Genomic DNA, 12,995 nt, shown 5'->3' on the forward strand with positions numbered 1-12,995 from the left:
ATGCACTCTGCATATAGGTTAAATAGGCAGGGCGACAGTATGCAGCCTTGCCTCACTCCTTTCTCAATCGGAAACCAATCAGTAAGACCATGCCCAGTTCTGACTGTGGCCTCTTGCCCTTCATACAGGTTCCTGAGGAGACAGATGAGGTGAATTGGAACTCCCATCTCTTGGAGAGCTTGCCACAATCTGCTGTGATCTACGCAGTCAAACGCTTTCGCATAGTCAATAAAGCAGAAGTAGATGGGTTTCTGGAACTCTCTTGCTTTTTCCATGATCCAGCGAAGGTTGGCAACTTGGTCTCTAGTTTCTCTGCCCTTGCGAAACCCAGCTTGCACGTCCGGAAGCTCCCGATCCACATACTGCTGCAGCCTACCTTGGAGGATTTTCAACATCACCTTGCTAGCATGCGAAATAAGCGCGATCGTGCGGTAGTTGGAACAATCTTTGGCACTGCCTTTCTTTGGAATGGGGATGTAAACTGACCTCCTCCAATCCTGTGGCCACTGCAGGGTTGTCCAAATCTTCTGACATAATGTATGCAGAATGTTAACAGCGTCATGGTTGAGGTTTTGAAGCAACTCAGCTGGAATTGTATCAATTCCGCTAGCTTTGTTCTTAGCAAGGCTGGCTAAGGCCCATTCAACTTCACTCTTCAGGATGCCCGGCTCGAGATCAGACATAAGACGGTTGTGGTCACTGGTCACATACATACATACATACATACATACATACATACATACATACATACATACATACATACATACATACATACATACATACATACATACATACATACATACATACATACATACATACATACATACATACATACATACATACATACATACATACATACATACATACATACATACATGCATACATGCATACATACATACATACATACATACATACATACATACATACATACATACATACATACATACATACATACATACATACATACATACATACATACATACATACATACATACATACATACATACATACATACATACATACATACATACATACATACATACATACATACATACATACATACATTTTAAACCTTCCCACATACACCCGCCGGGGTGGCGCAGTGGTTACGGCGCTCGACTACTGTTCCCAAGGGTGCGGGATCGAATCCCGGCCTCGGCGGCACGCTTTTCGATGGAGGCGAAAAGCAAGGCGCCCGTGTGCTGTGCGATGTCAGTGCACGTTAAAGAATCCCTGGTGGTCGAAATTTCCGGAGTCCTCCACTACGGCGTCTCTCATAGCCTTAGTTGCTTTGAGACGTTAAACCCTACAAACCAAACCAAACCAAACCTTCCCACATACCGTGTTAGTATACAAATGTACTGAAATTATAATATGCGTACTCTGAAACCCTTTCTTTCTGACCTTCATTCGACCAGAAATGCTGATAACAGTATTCGGTAATTTTTGTTATTGATGATGCTATACATTTTAACAAACCTTCATCAATGATTAAATGATCACTGAGTATAAAAGAATAATAACCCAAAACATTTAACGTTTTGTCTTGCCCATATGCAGATGAACCGTTATTTTGAGTACCGGCCAGCGTCTTCAGATGACGAGCAACGAATAAGCAAAGTTACCTTTCGTTTAGCGAAAGAACAACAATCAGAGGTAATGTACCGTCCTCGTTTTGTAGCTATTGATACCGCTTTAGAAAAATAGGTACTTTAATGCAGCTTTTGTATGCTTTCCGAATAATATTGTGTCTTGAGAATGGCCTGGGCACAGAAGCCAGCAAAGCAAACAGAGAGAGGAGAGCCATTTGTAGTTCGAATTCGGCAAGCATATAACTTGGGCTGAAATTTGTGGGCATGCATTTAAACTTATGTATGCAATAAACATACAAAATATGTTGCGAGCTATTTCATTCTTATATTGAATCGCATATCTTGTGTATGCAATAAACATACAAAATATGTTGCGAGCTATTTCATTCTTATATTGAATCGCATATCTTGTGAATAGTCTAATAACTCGTATTGCCCTCATTTTATCATGTTCCACATTCATCAGTAAACACGAATCGCATGCATTCGTTATCAACAAAAGCACGCGCGTAATCTCTAAGATAAACGGTTATTGCTTATCGATGTCGCAAAGTAACAACATAGCTATATATTCTGACGTACGTAATTTCTCACGGGCAAAATATGAGAACGCAGCCAGCCGGCTTGGAAGTAGTCTACATGCACATACATACACACTTCGTCTTCCTCGACTTCCTACGAAAGCGGAACACCGATGGCACCGACGCAGTTCGCACAATGCATGTGTCATTACCTCTTCTAAGGAAGAAAATCGACCGGATTCTAAATTGATTCCAAGATAAAATAAAGCGTAACAGACATCAAAGAGGCGAACGCAAACACGGCACATAATGTGAGTGGTAAGGTTTCAGTCTTCTCACATTTCCATTGTCCGTTCAGGAAGCACTTTGTTATCCACTGCGCTAACCCGGCGAAAACCATCTAGGGACCAAAACAACGATCCAAGCATTTTCTGGGGCGACCTCTCTTACAGATGGGGGTCCACACCAATACCCAGCCACCTGTATGATATCCAACGTCACCATGACAAAGGTTGTGCTTTAGGGAGCATCAACCTTATTGCGGAAGAATTCGAAGTCTGGGCAGGCGGCGAGCTTCTTTGGCAAGCTGCACAAATAATGCATTTGAAGCCAGGTCACCTGCTCTATCCGCCAGCGGCATCCCATCTAACATTGCCATAACTTAACGTCCATGAACAAAACGGAAAGATGTACGGCCAGTAGTTTTCTTCCCGGTGGTATTGCACGCAAACGTGGCGTAAGGAAGTACAACATTTCAATTCTTGATGTCGACATCTACGCTTAGTAGGAAACCACATCGCTAAATGTTTTCGTTAGACGTTCCGTGAGTCCGTTCGTCTGAAGGTGATAGGCGGTAGTCCTCCGGTGTGTGGTGCAACTGAGCTACATTACTTCCTACTAAACCAGCGCGTCGATTGTTGTCCCCTGGTGTGTGATAACCACATATGAATCGCCGACGCGCAGCATTATGTTGTAGGCAAAAACTGAGCTTTTTCAACAGCAATATCTCGTTGGTAGGTCTTTCTTTCGCACTAATGCAATACATAAGCTGTGGCGACGACATTTCCCCTGGGTCCCAGAGATGATGTAGGAAAGGACCTCCAAATAATTGTATACCATGTTATTTAAATGGAGCCTTCGGCGGACGAACAGGTTGAAAGAAGTCGGCATACATCAGAGAGGGTCTCTTTCTGTGCAATTGGTTACGACAGGATTTTACATTGTGACGCACTTTAGCCACAAGCTTGGTTTAGAAGTACTTCTGGCGACTTGGAGTCAATGTCTAGCGAAACTAAGATTTCCAGAAAATGGTTGATCGCGACAGGCGAGCACGAATTAGCATGATGAGCGACAGGTATGACAAGTAGGCATGTTGACTGAGAAGCTCCGAAGGTATTTTTGTACAAGATGATGCTGAGTACGTAAAGCGAGGTCAGACCATGAGCTGTGTTCAGTAGAAGTGCTGCCGAAACTTGGACAGCGTCCCCAGTTCCGTGACACATCCATTTTCTCTTTGATTAAATTTTTGTATCCTTTGTAGTGAAATAGTTGTTTTTTTAGGGTGACAGGGTGCTGCTTGCGAAGGTAACGACTTGCTCAATGATGTCCTGCCGTTGCACTAGGAAAGCGTTAAATCAAATGTTCGCGTTGGTGTGTACTTCCTTAACCGCCTCCTCGACAAAGTTATCTAAGATCTGCAACGATTGCAGATAGCTTTTGAGCTCGGCGTATGCATCTTTTTGTAGTTGCCCCAGATGAAGGGAACTGGCTCTTTGGTGAGACGAGTTAAATGATCGGCGATCTTGGAAGAAGTTAGCCAAAAACGTCATTAGTAAGCGCGAAAGGGCTGAATTGGTGTAGGAAAACATTGCCAGCATATATTGTGGAAGCACCGCAACAGCGGTCATTTTTTCACCCAGGGTGGACACGTCTAGAGCTGACAATGTGGCCGACAAGTTTCAGCCCGTCGGAAGGAAGTTGCAGTTTTCCGGCTTAAGGGACAAAGAAGCAAACGCATAGCCTTCAGGACGACATGAAGGTGGTTGAGATGCTATGGAAGCATTTTAGAAAGAATAATCCATGGTTAAATTTACTAAGCAGGACTGCCACTTGAGGCTGGAGCGTACAGTATGTTGTTGCGACTGTAGGAGAAGAAAGGGAAATGTACGGGCCTGCTACTGGCTCTGTAGCTATATTCTAGAGCGCTATACTGTAGCCGTATACGATTTATCAAGGCGAAAGCCTTTCTAGTCTCATGGAACGAAATCCCGTGCGCGAGAGTTGTGCGCGAGATCTGTGCGCGGGATCTGTCAACGCCTATTCGGAGGCGTTAGATCTGTGAGCGATATTCCGCGAGACGTGTTCTCCTTGTCTAATGTTCCTCTCATCTACAATTCCACACTTGAACGCGCGCTAAGGAACGCCACGCGACTGGAGCGATGGTCTACCGTCCAAACAGACTTGCCTGAGAAAATGTGACAGATAAAGCGCCTTTCCTTTCTTGTAAACCAATTATACCTTTACGAGGCACTGCAACGAACGCCAGTAAGAGGCAAATGATATAGGAGAGGAAGCGTAGGCTTTCACCATTCTCCTCTTAACAAAACATCTAAGGGACCCTCAAATGTTTTTAATTCTTTATTTATTTCCTTATTTATTGTTCTGATACCTGACTGTCTCCAACTGGAGTCTAATAGTGGAGGTTGCATCAAAAACTCATATAAAAAAGAAGCAAGTAAACAAGGTTATTCAAACACCATCGCTATATAGTATTAAAATATCAACTGGAAAATCAACATTAATTGGAATGTGGCCGGGACAGAACAAAGGCTAAATGGGAGGGCTTTAAATTCATATAAGCTATCTGGAGTTATAAGAACATTCCTTTATCCGTTCATCAACCAATAACCGCGCGTTCATTTTCCAATAACCACTTCACAGATCTATGACGCAGATTCATTAATTATGGGAAGAGAATAAGCGTCTTTTTCCCACCGTGCTCAGCTTCCTTCAGCCGACGTAGAAACAAAAAAAATTAACATAAGGTTCAACCTTGTTCCACGAACCATAGCTCGGTTTAGGTTTAGGCTAGGATGCTTTAGTTAGCCAAACGTTAATTCGTCTAAACTAAATTACAGTTCATTAGGCGAAGCTACTGCTTTAAACCTGTAGAGGACACTTAAGCTCCGCCTTTCAGAGTAAGAAGCGAGAGCGTTAATGGCTTCCGTCTGAGGCGCCCCTTGCGTTCCTTGTTCGCGTGCGTGTAGTTTCAGTTCGCTTTGTTATCAATTTTTTCACTTGTGCTTCTGATATTTCACACGGACTTATTGACATAAGCCCTAAGCTACCACAGCCTGTTGTAATTGACAAGCCGATATAGAAAGAAAACACCGTTTTAACAAAGGCGAATGAATGTGCCTCAGTGGCATACGAGTCCTCTCTTGGCATCCAAAAGGCCTCGAACTTAAATTCCTACCTCACCTTACTACCTCAAATGAACAACCCGAGTTAGCAGCTAGCTACTCCCTACTTTGTGACAGCATGAGGCATCATTGAGTCACACAACCCATCGACGAATGGGTGTTCAGCCATGCCACCTGCTAAAACTCACATGCGAATGTCATGCCCGTGGCATATGTCAGACAACCGACAAGTACTGGTGAGTGCATTTTGAGCTGGGTAGAGCTGCCGCTCATTATATCCGATCTTTTTTTCTTTACCAGCACAACGGGAGACATTCAAAAACTTATTCACGGATGTTGATAGCCAAGTACCTGCTGAACTTATGTCTAATCACATTTCCTTCTATTGTAGACACGGCATGGAATGCTGCCTTATATGTAACTCAGTGTATTTGGTTGCAATGCGATGCTTGGTGTCTGTCATCTGACCAATTTAATGGTAGAGTCAATCACCCACGGAAAAAGTGCAAGAAGTCTAAAACGCTCTACTTCTGTGACGTTGACAACTATTCGTTAACAATCAGCCTCGAAGCCACTAAGCTAATGCACTGGATGTTGAGTGCCGACGAAGATATAACAGACGTAGGGGTACACGTTGAAGCACCAAACCCTTCGAATTAAGCAATAGGGCTCTGTCGAGGAGCGATAGTGCTGAGAACCAAATTTTGTAACAAGGAGATTAGTAGTCGCAAGAAGAAGCGCAACAGTGTGTGGCTGTACAAATTTGTCTCCTTAGGATCAAGCATGCATTCTCTTCAGCGAATGCCAGGGCGGTACGATCGTCTCCACAGACACATGTTAATAACTTCTTGGCTCAGGTAGGCAGGCAGACATCAGAATGCTAGGTATAGGTAATGCCATGATGGACCTTTCAGTTTTGTCGGTCGGAAGCGCTCGAGCAGTAAAAACTGTAGCCAGGATCTCCCGGAGGTAAATAAATTATCCGTACTCCCGAAGAAAATCTACCTCGAAGATTAGTTACATGGGGCATTCACCCAAAATTTCAAAGCACACAGGAAAAGTAAAGTCACGAATTTCAGCTCAAGCGCTGCATCTTTTAATTGGCATGACTGAATGGTTACCTTACCTATACGAATCTGTAGACTATGCCTTGGAGTCATCACCTTTCGTTCCTAGGAGGCCAGCCTCCTACTCACGCCTTATTATTTGGTGCCTGTGTGCACGAGGGCACTGCCATATGGCAATAAACACACGCTGGCAGATCGGTATGAACGATTTCTGTATAATCGAAGAATGTCTGAGGATTGGCAGGTGTAGTACTGGCCTTAAGTGGAGGACGTTACAACGGGCGATAAACAGCGAATGCATCCCCGGAGGTGAGTTTCATAGTTTCGCCTACGAAGACGGAGGGACATGGCCGGCACTGATTACACGAAAAAGTCGGGAGTGAAAGGTCGAGAAGAAGGCATCTGGGACTGGCTTTTTGGGTAACTGAATGGATGCCACAGCCACTGAGATATATTCCTGGATATCTTACAGACGTTCGCCATAACGAGAATGAAGTGCATCAGGCGTAAATCCTTTCAGACTCGTCTGGCGGTAAGAACAGTTACGATAGAGTGCACCGGGTCTCCGCAACGATTACAACGGGGTATTTGGTTGTCAGAGGTTCCCAAATGCATAATTTGAGTTTGAGTTTCCAGGGGCAATCCGGGGTGTAAATGTCATGCAGAAGTGCTCCTGGGATGGTCCGGGTTGTGGGAAAAAAACTGTTTTTTCTTTGGAGAGCAAAGATAAAAAATACGTTTCCAATCAGCTTCTTGTAAGCTGAAATACAAAAAAAAAAATAAAAAGAACCGCTACTTATTTGTGGAAAAGCGTAGTCTTTGCACGAGTCCCTCCACAGCCAGTCGTCCTATGTGTGCACGTGGCTGCATGAGAGTAGGTAGTATCGCATCTCTACGCTCCGTCAGAAAACCGGCGCTAGCGTCGCGAAGCCATCAACCGCACCCGTCTCGGGCCTCAAACACCTATACCAGCTCCAAGTCGCGCCACTTTGGTCACAGTTTGGTTCAAGAAGCAAAAAATAAGTGTGTCGAGCTTCCTCCTCGACCTGAGCAGATGATTTCGAAAACTCTCAGCCGGTCAGCTAAAGTTAGTTTTACAACAAAGTGTAAGGAAGAGCTGCATGCGTTTCATTTGTAACAGTGTGACTTCTCTTAGGTGCAAGCCACTGAGTAATCGCTCTATTAGTTCGAATGCGCATTGTGCAACATCTTCTTAGCAGAGAACGCCCTCTTGGATATGAATCCATATTTGTTGGAATGCATACTGCTAAGGACACTGCAATCGATAGCAATATCAAAACCCTACCGCGTAGGATTGTTTCGGCACCTTCCCAGTTTTACTTATCTTTTGTGATATTTCGTTTTATCATTACAGTCCGACGTCCTCCCCAGAATAAAAAAAGCTGGAGGTGGAGAAGTGACTGTTGAAGGTAGTAAACAAGTACTTCAGAAATTGGGAGGCGCAGTGCACAAAGCACATAAGTCCATTGCTGCTGCCTTATACCTTCTGCTGTGAGTAGATAATCCACTTCACAAGTGACCTCAAGGATGTCGCTGTTGATCATTCAAAAAATAGTGGCTATTATTGCATCAAAACTTATTCATAAAACGTCAAGATGTACTCTATTTTAAGTACCTTGAGTTAAACAAAAATGTGACATCGGGAGGAATGAAAACAAGGCCATCGAGAAATAGTGTGACCATTAGATTTTTATAACATTTTAAAACCGTGCCATAATACTCGAACAACCCCAGGAATTTTGTATTCCTTACAAGCGCTAAAGATAAAAACATTATTGAGGGCGATTCTTTTCATCTTGCTTTTTTATCAACTTAACAATTAAAAAGTAGACGAGCGATAATCGGTACAGGCACTATTATTACGGTAGTAAACATTATCTCCTTATTTTCTTTCATAAATGTTCGCTTCTTTGCTTTAAGAAAATAAAAGTGTCTGCTTATTTCACTATGTAGACGGGGGAAGATAATAAATAGCCTAAAACGAGCACACCTAACGTTAATGCCACGGCTCTGTTTCCATTGCGGAAACGTTTTTCACGCCTATGTTGACATAATCAATGCGCACTGATGTTCGCCGACGATGGCTTAAAGCAAAAATTTCATGCGTTGAATTAAGTCTTCTTTGGTGCAGTGATGCGAAAGCATTCGCCATTTCTGTCACTCCTGGTGGATTCGCCCGGGATTACGCGAGCGAAACTCGGCAGTACCCGGCGAGATGACTGATACGAGCTCCTGACGCCGATTCTTCTGTACAGGATGGCGAATACAGTCACGACTCAGGACGAGGTGTCCTTAAAGCAGTGAACAAAATTGCAATAAACCACTCCGCAATGTCATTTTTATTAAACTGTACACCCTCTCAATGAAAAGATGGCTCGGCTCGAAATTGATATTCATGCATAAATGGATCACGCCTGGCACGATGGTCGCATCAAATTAGGGCCCCTTACATTTCGCCCCTTACATTTCGCCCCTGGTAGTGAAAATTGGCCTCGGCTAAGTTGGACAAAAAGTGGTATCCAAGTATAATATACCACACCCAAATTTGGCCTCCCCCTCCCCCCCCCCCTCTACAAAATATGACCTCGATCACAAGAAAAAATTAAGGGGACAATATACTTAAGGGTATGATGTGGATCACTGCCTTGTCGTGGCGGAGGGGCTTGCGAAACTCGATGAAGTCGTGAGCTCTGCTGTGTAGGGCCACCCAAGATAGACAGGTCACGGCAGAGAGTTCTGACAAAATGTGATTCACTGGAGAAGGTAATGGCAACCCACTCCAGTATTTCCTGCCAAGAAAACCCTATGGCCAGTCACAATATTTCACCTCATCTGTCTCCTCAGGAACCTTTATGAAGGGCAAGAGGCCACAGTCAGAACTGGGCATGGTCTTACTGATTGGTTTCCGATTGAGAAAGGGGTGAGGCAAGGCTGCATACTGTCGCCCTGCCTATTTAACCTATATGCAGAGTGCATCATGAGGAAGGCCGGTCTGGACGAGTCTTCAGCTGGAGTGAAGATTGCTGGAAAACGTATCAACAACCTTAGATATGCGGATGATACCACTTGGCAGAAAGTGAAGTAGAACTCAAGAGACTTCTGATGCGCGTACAAGAAGAGAGTGAGAAGTTTGGGCTTAAACTGAACATTAAAAAGACGAAGATCATGGCGTCTTGCCCTATCAAGTCCTGGAGCGTCAATGGACAAGAAGTGGAAGCTGTGACAGATTTTCTGTTCTTGGGCGCCAAGATTATCTCGGAAGGAAACTGCAGCCATGAAATTAGGAGACGCCTGCTTCTGGGAAAGAGAGCAATGGTTAGCCTTGACCGCCTAGTAAAGAGCAGAGACTTAGTCTGCCAACCAATATCCGTATAACCCGTGCTATGGTCTTTCCAGTTGTGATGTATGGATGCGAGAGTTGGACTGTGAAAAAGGCTGACCGCCGAAGAATTGACGCGTTTGAATTGTGGTGCTGGCGAAGACTCTTAAGAGTTCCTTGGACTGCCAGAAGATCAAATCAGTCGATATTGTCGACCATAAACCCTGACTGCTCATTGGAGGGTCAAATTCTAAAGTTAAAGCTCAGCTACTTTGGTCATCTGATGAGAAGAGAGGAGTCGCTGGAGAAAGATTTGATGTTGGGAAAGGTTGAGGGTCGCCGGAGAAGGGGTAGGCAGCGAACGCGATGGTTAGATGGCATTCTCGAGGCATTGCAGATGAAGCTATGTGATGTTAAGAAGATAGTGAGAGACCGGAAAGCGTGGCGTGACATGGTCCATAGGGTCACGAAGAGTCGGACACGACTGAACGCCTGAACTGAACTGAACTGATGATGTGACAGCCTAGGCTATCAGCCCACATATAAAAACCCGCTTTAATCAAGCCGAAGCCGACGCCGGATTTTCAGTGAACGGGGCCTTTAACGATATCTCGTTAAAGTTTAATACAAATGGACAAAGCGGGCTGTGCTCTCACTCTAGTTACCGGTGTAACCACATTAAACCATTGCAATTTTATATAGTGCAGCTCTTAAACGTCATTTCCTGGCTTAAGCAGCGTTGCTATCCCCGTCGATAGAACCAATAAACAGCTACAGAGGGGCCCAGGCTCCGCCCTATCAAAGTTCGCCCTGGCCATCTGAGGCGCAAGATTCTTGTAGGCCTCCCACAACCCGTCATATCATGCGGAACACAGGCTCTCGGACAGCTTGGTGAATTGGTTGACTACCGCAGATATCAATGACGAGTACGGAAGAACGGCACAACAAGATGGTGAGAATGAAATGCGCAGGAAAATTACGAGGCTGAAGAGAAAGAGAGCAGTGGGAAAAGATAAAACGTGGAAGCGTGAGGTGGGTGGAAAGTGCAGGAGGAGAATGTGGTGGAGGCAATGGAAAGGTGGTGTACTCAGTTTAAGCTGTCTGATGCCTAATGTGTTGGGCTCAAACAGGAGCGCGCAGGAGAGAAATGTGCCCACGCCGCCCACTTTCCGCCTAATACCAGGTCAACGTGGCGCGTCAAATCTTTTCACTGCGGTGAAGACCTTACATAACTCATGGACAGCCATCACCTTTCAAAACCAGGCGTTTGTCCAGCACCTGATAAACGTCAGCTACTTCTCAGGTCATAAGGCTCCTTTGTTACTGTAAACTATAATGGGGAATGAATCGAGTGTTAGCTGAATGATGATTATGAGTGGCAAACAAATGAGCAGTGTTCAAGTGCACATATAATTATATACACGACTCTTCCGAATTCTTCTTCGCGTCCCGATTTCGCATTACACAGTATCGTAATCGCCTGTCAAATTCTTCCTTTATGCTTTGTCTTCTTATTCCCGCTGTTGCCTTAGATACACAAAAGAGCTTGTTTATAGGCATGAGCTTAAAACACGAGCAGTCTTATAGGATGCAATCACGAGCAGTAGCCTGCGATACGCCAAAGAGGACTGCTGCTCTGTGACTGCTGCTCTAGGCCTGCCTGCCGCCAATTCCTCTACAGTAATGTTAATTAGATTTCATTGATTAATGCGACAAACCATAAACTACCCCTCGAGTGTTTGTTTTCTTCTTCTTCAGTGACAGCGATCCGTCAAGCACAGGATACAACGATGTGTTCTACAGTGAGTGTTTTTACTGCAAACGTTTCTGCTTAGGGTAGTTTTGTTTGGTGTCTGGATTTAACGTCTCAAAGCGACTCAGGCACTGCTTCTGTGCGTTTCTGTCCTATCATCTCTTCATTTTTCCTGTGATCATCTTTTTAGCGCACCGCACTTCTTAATGCTATGAGGGACGCCGTAGGGAAGAACACTAGAAATTTCGACCACCTGGGGTTCTTTAACGTGCACTGTCATCGCACTGAAAAAATAGATAAACAAAAACAGATAGCTTACAGTACGCGAAAGAAAAGGAAGTAAGGAACAAAAGCTAACAAAAAAAAAACAGTTTTCATATAGGAATAAACTCACTTTCTAAAATATTTGTTAGTGTTTTGCGAAAATGATCGATGTCGGTGATAGCAACTAAAGATGCAGGCAGGTAGTTTCACTCGTGACAGGTCCTTAGCAGGAATGAATAGGAGTAGGTGACTGTGCGCTGCGAAGGTATATGAACTTTGAAACGATGATCCCCACGTGGGGAGCTATAATACGCTGGTGTAATGAACCGTGACTTAAGTGTCTGATTATGATAGTCGATTTTGTGGAAGAGGGAAAGACGTGATAGTTTTCTACGGGAAGAAAGAAGGAGAAGGTTAAGTGCAATCTTCATATTAGTAACGCTAGCAGTACAATTATAATTATTGAGAATAAAACGGACAGAACGATTTTGCACGCTTTTAAGGATTTTAATTATAGTAGCATATCCTGGGTCCCATATTGAACATGCACATTTGAGTATAGGCCTGACATTTGTGATGTAGAGTTGTTTGTTTAGAGGTGCTGGGACTAGGGAAAAGTTACGTTTGATATAGTCAAGAACGCGGTTAGCTTTCGATGCAATGTATTCAATATGTTAATTTCATGTGAGATTGTTAGTTATATGCGCGCCAAGATATTTGTATGAAATAAACTGGTCAAGTGGAGTAATATTAAGTACGTAAGTGGAGCAGGTTGACTGATTTCGACAGATTCTCATTGTTTTACATTTTGAAGTGTTTAGTTCCATTAGCCAAATCGCGCATCAGTTTACAATGTTATTCAGATCATGCTGGAGTGTTATTGTATCATTACTGCTTTCGATCCTGCGATATATGACACAATCGTCAGCAAATAAACAAATATATTCCAGAACGGTTGCTTGGCGGGCTAGTTGGTTCATATCTAACTTGTATTACAGCGCGAACCACAAGAAGGGACGACGACAGACAGAGTGAG

The sequence above is a fragment of the Amblyomma maculatum genome, chromosome 11 (assembly GCF_055883805.1).
Source record: "Amblyomma maculatum isolate TAMU_Amacu chromosome 11, ASM5588380v1, whole genome shotgun sequence".
In the NCBI taxonomy this organism is placed as follows: Eukaryota; Metazoa; Arthropoda; class Arachnida; order Ixodida; family Ixodidae; genus Amblyomma; species Amblyomma maculatum.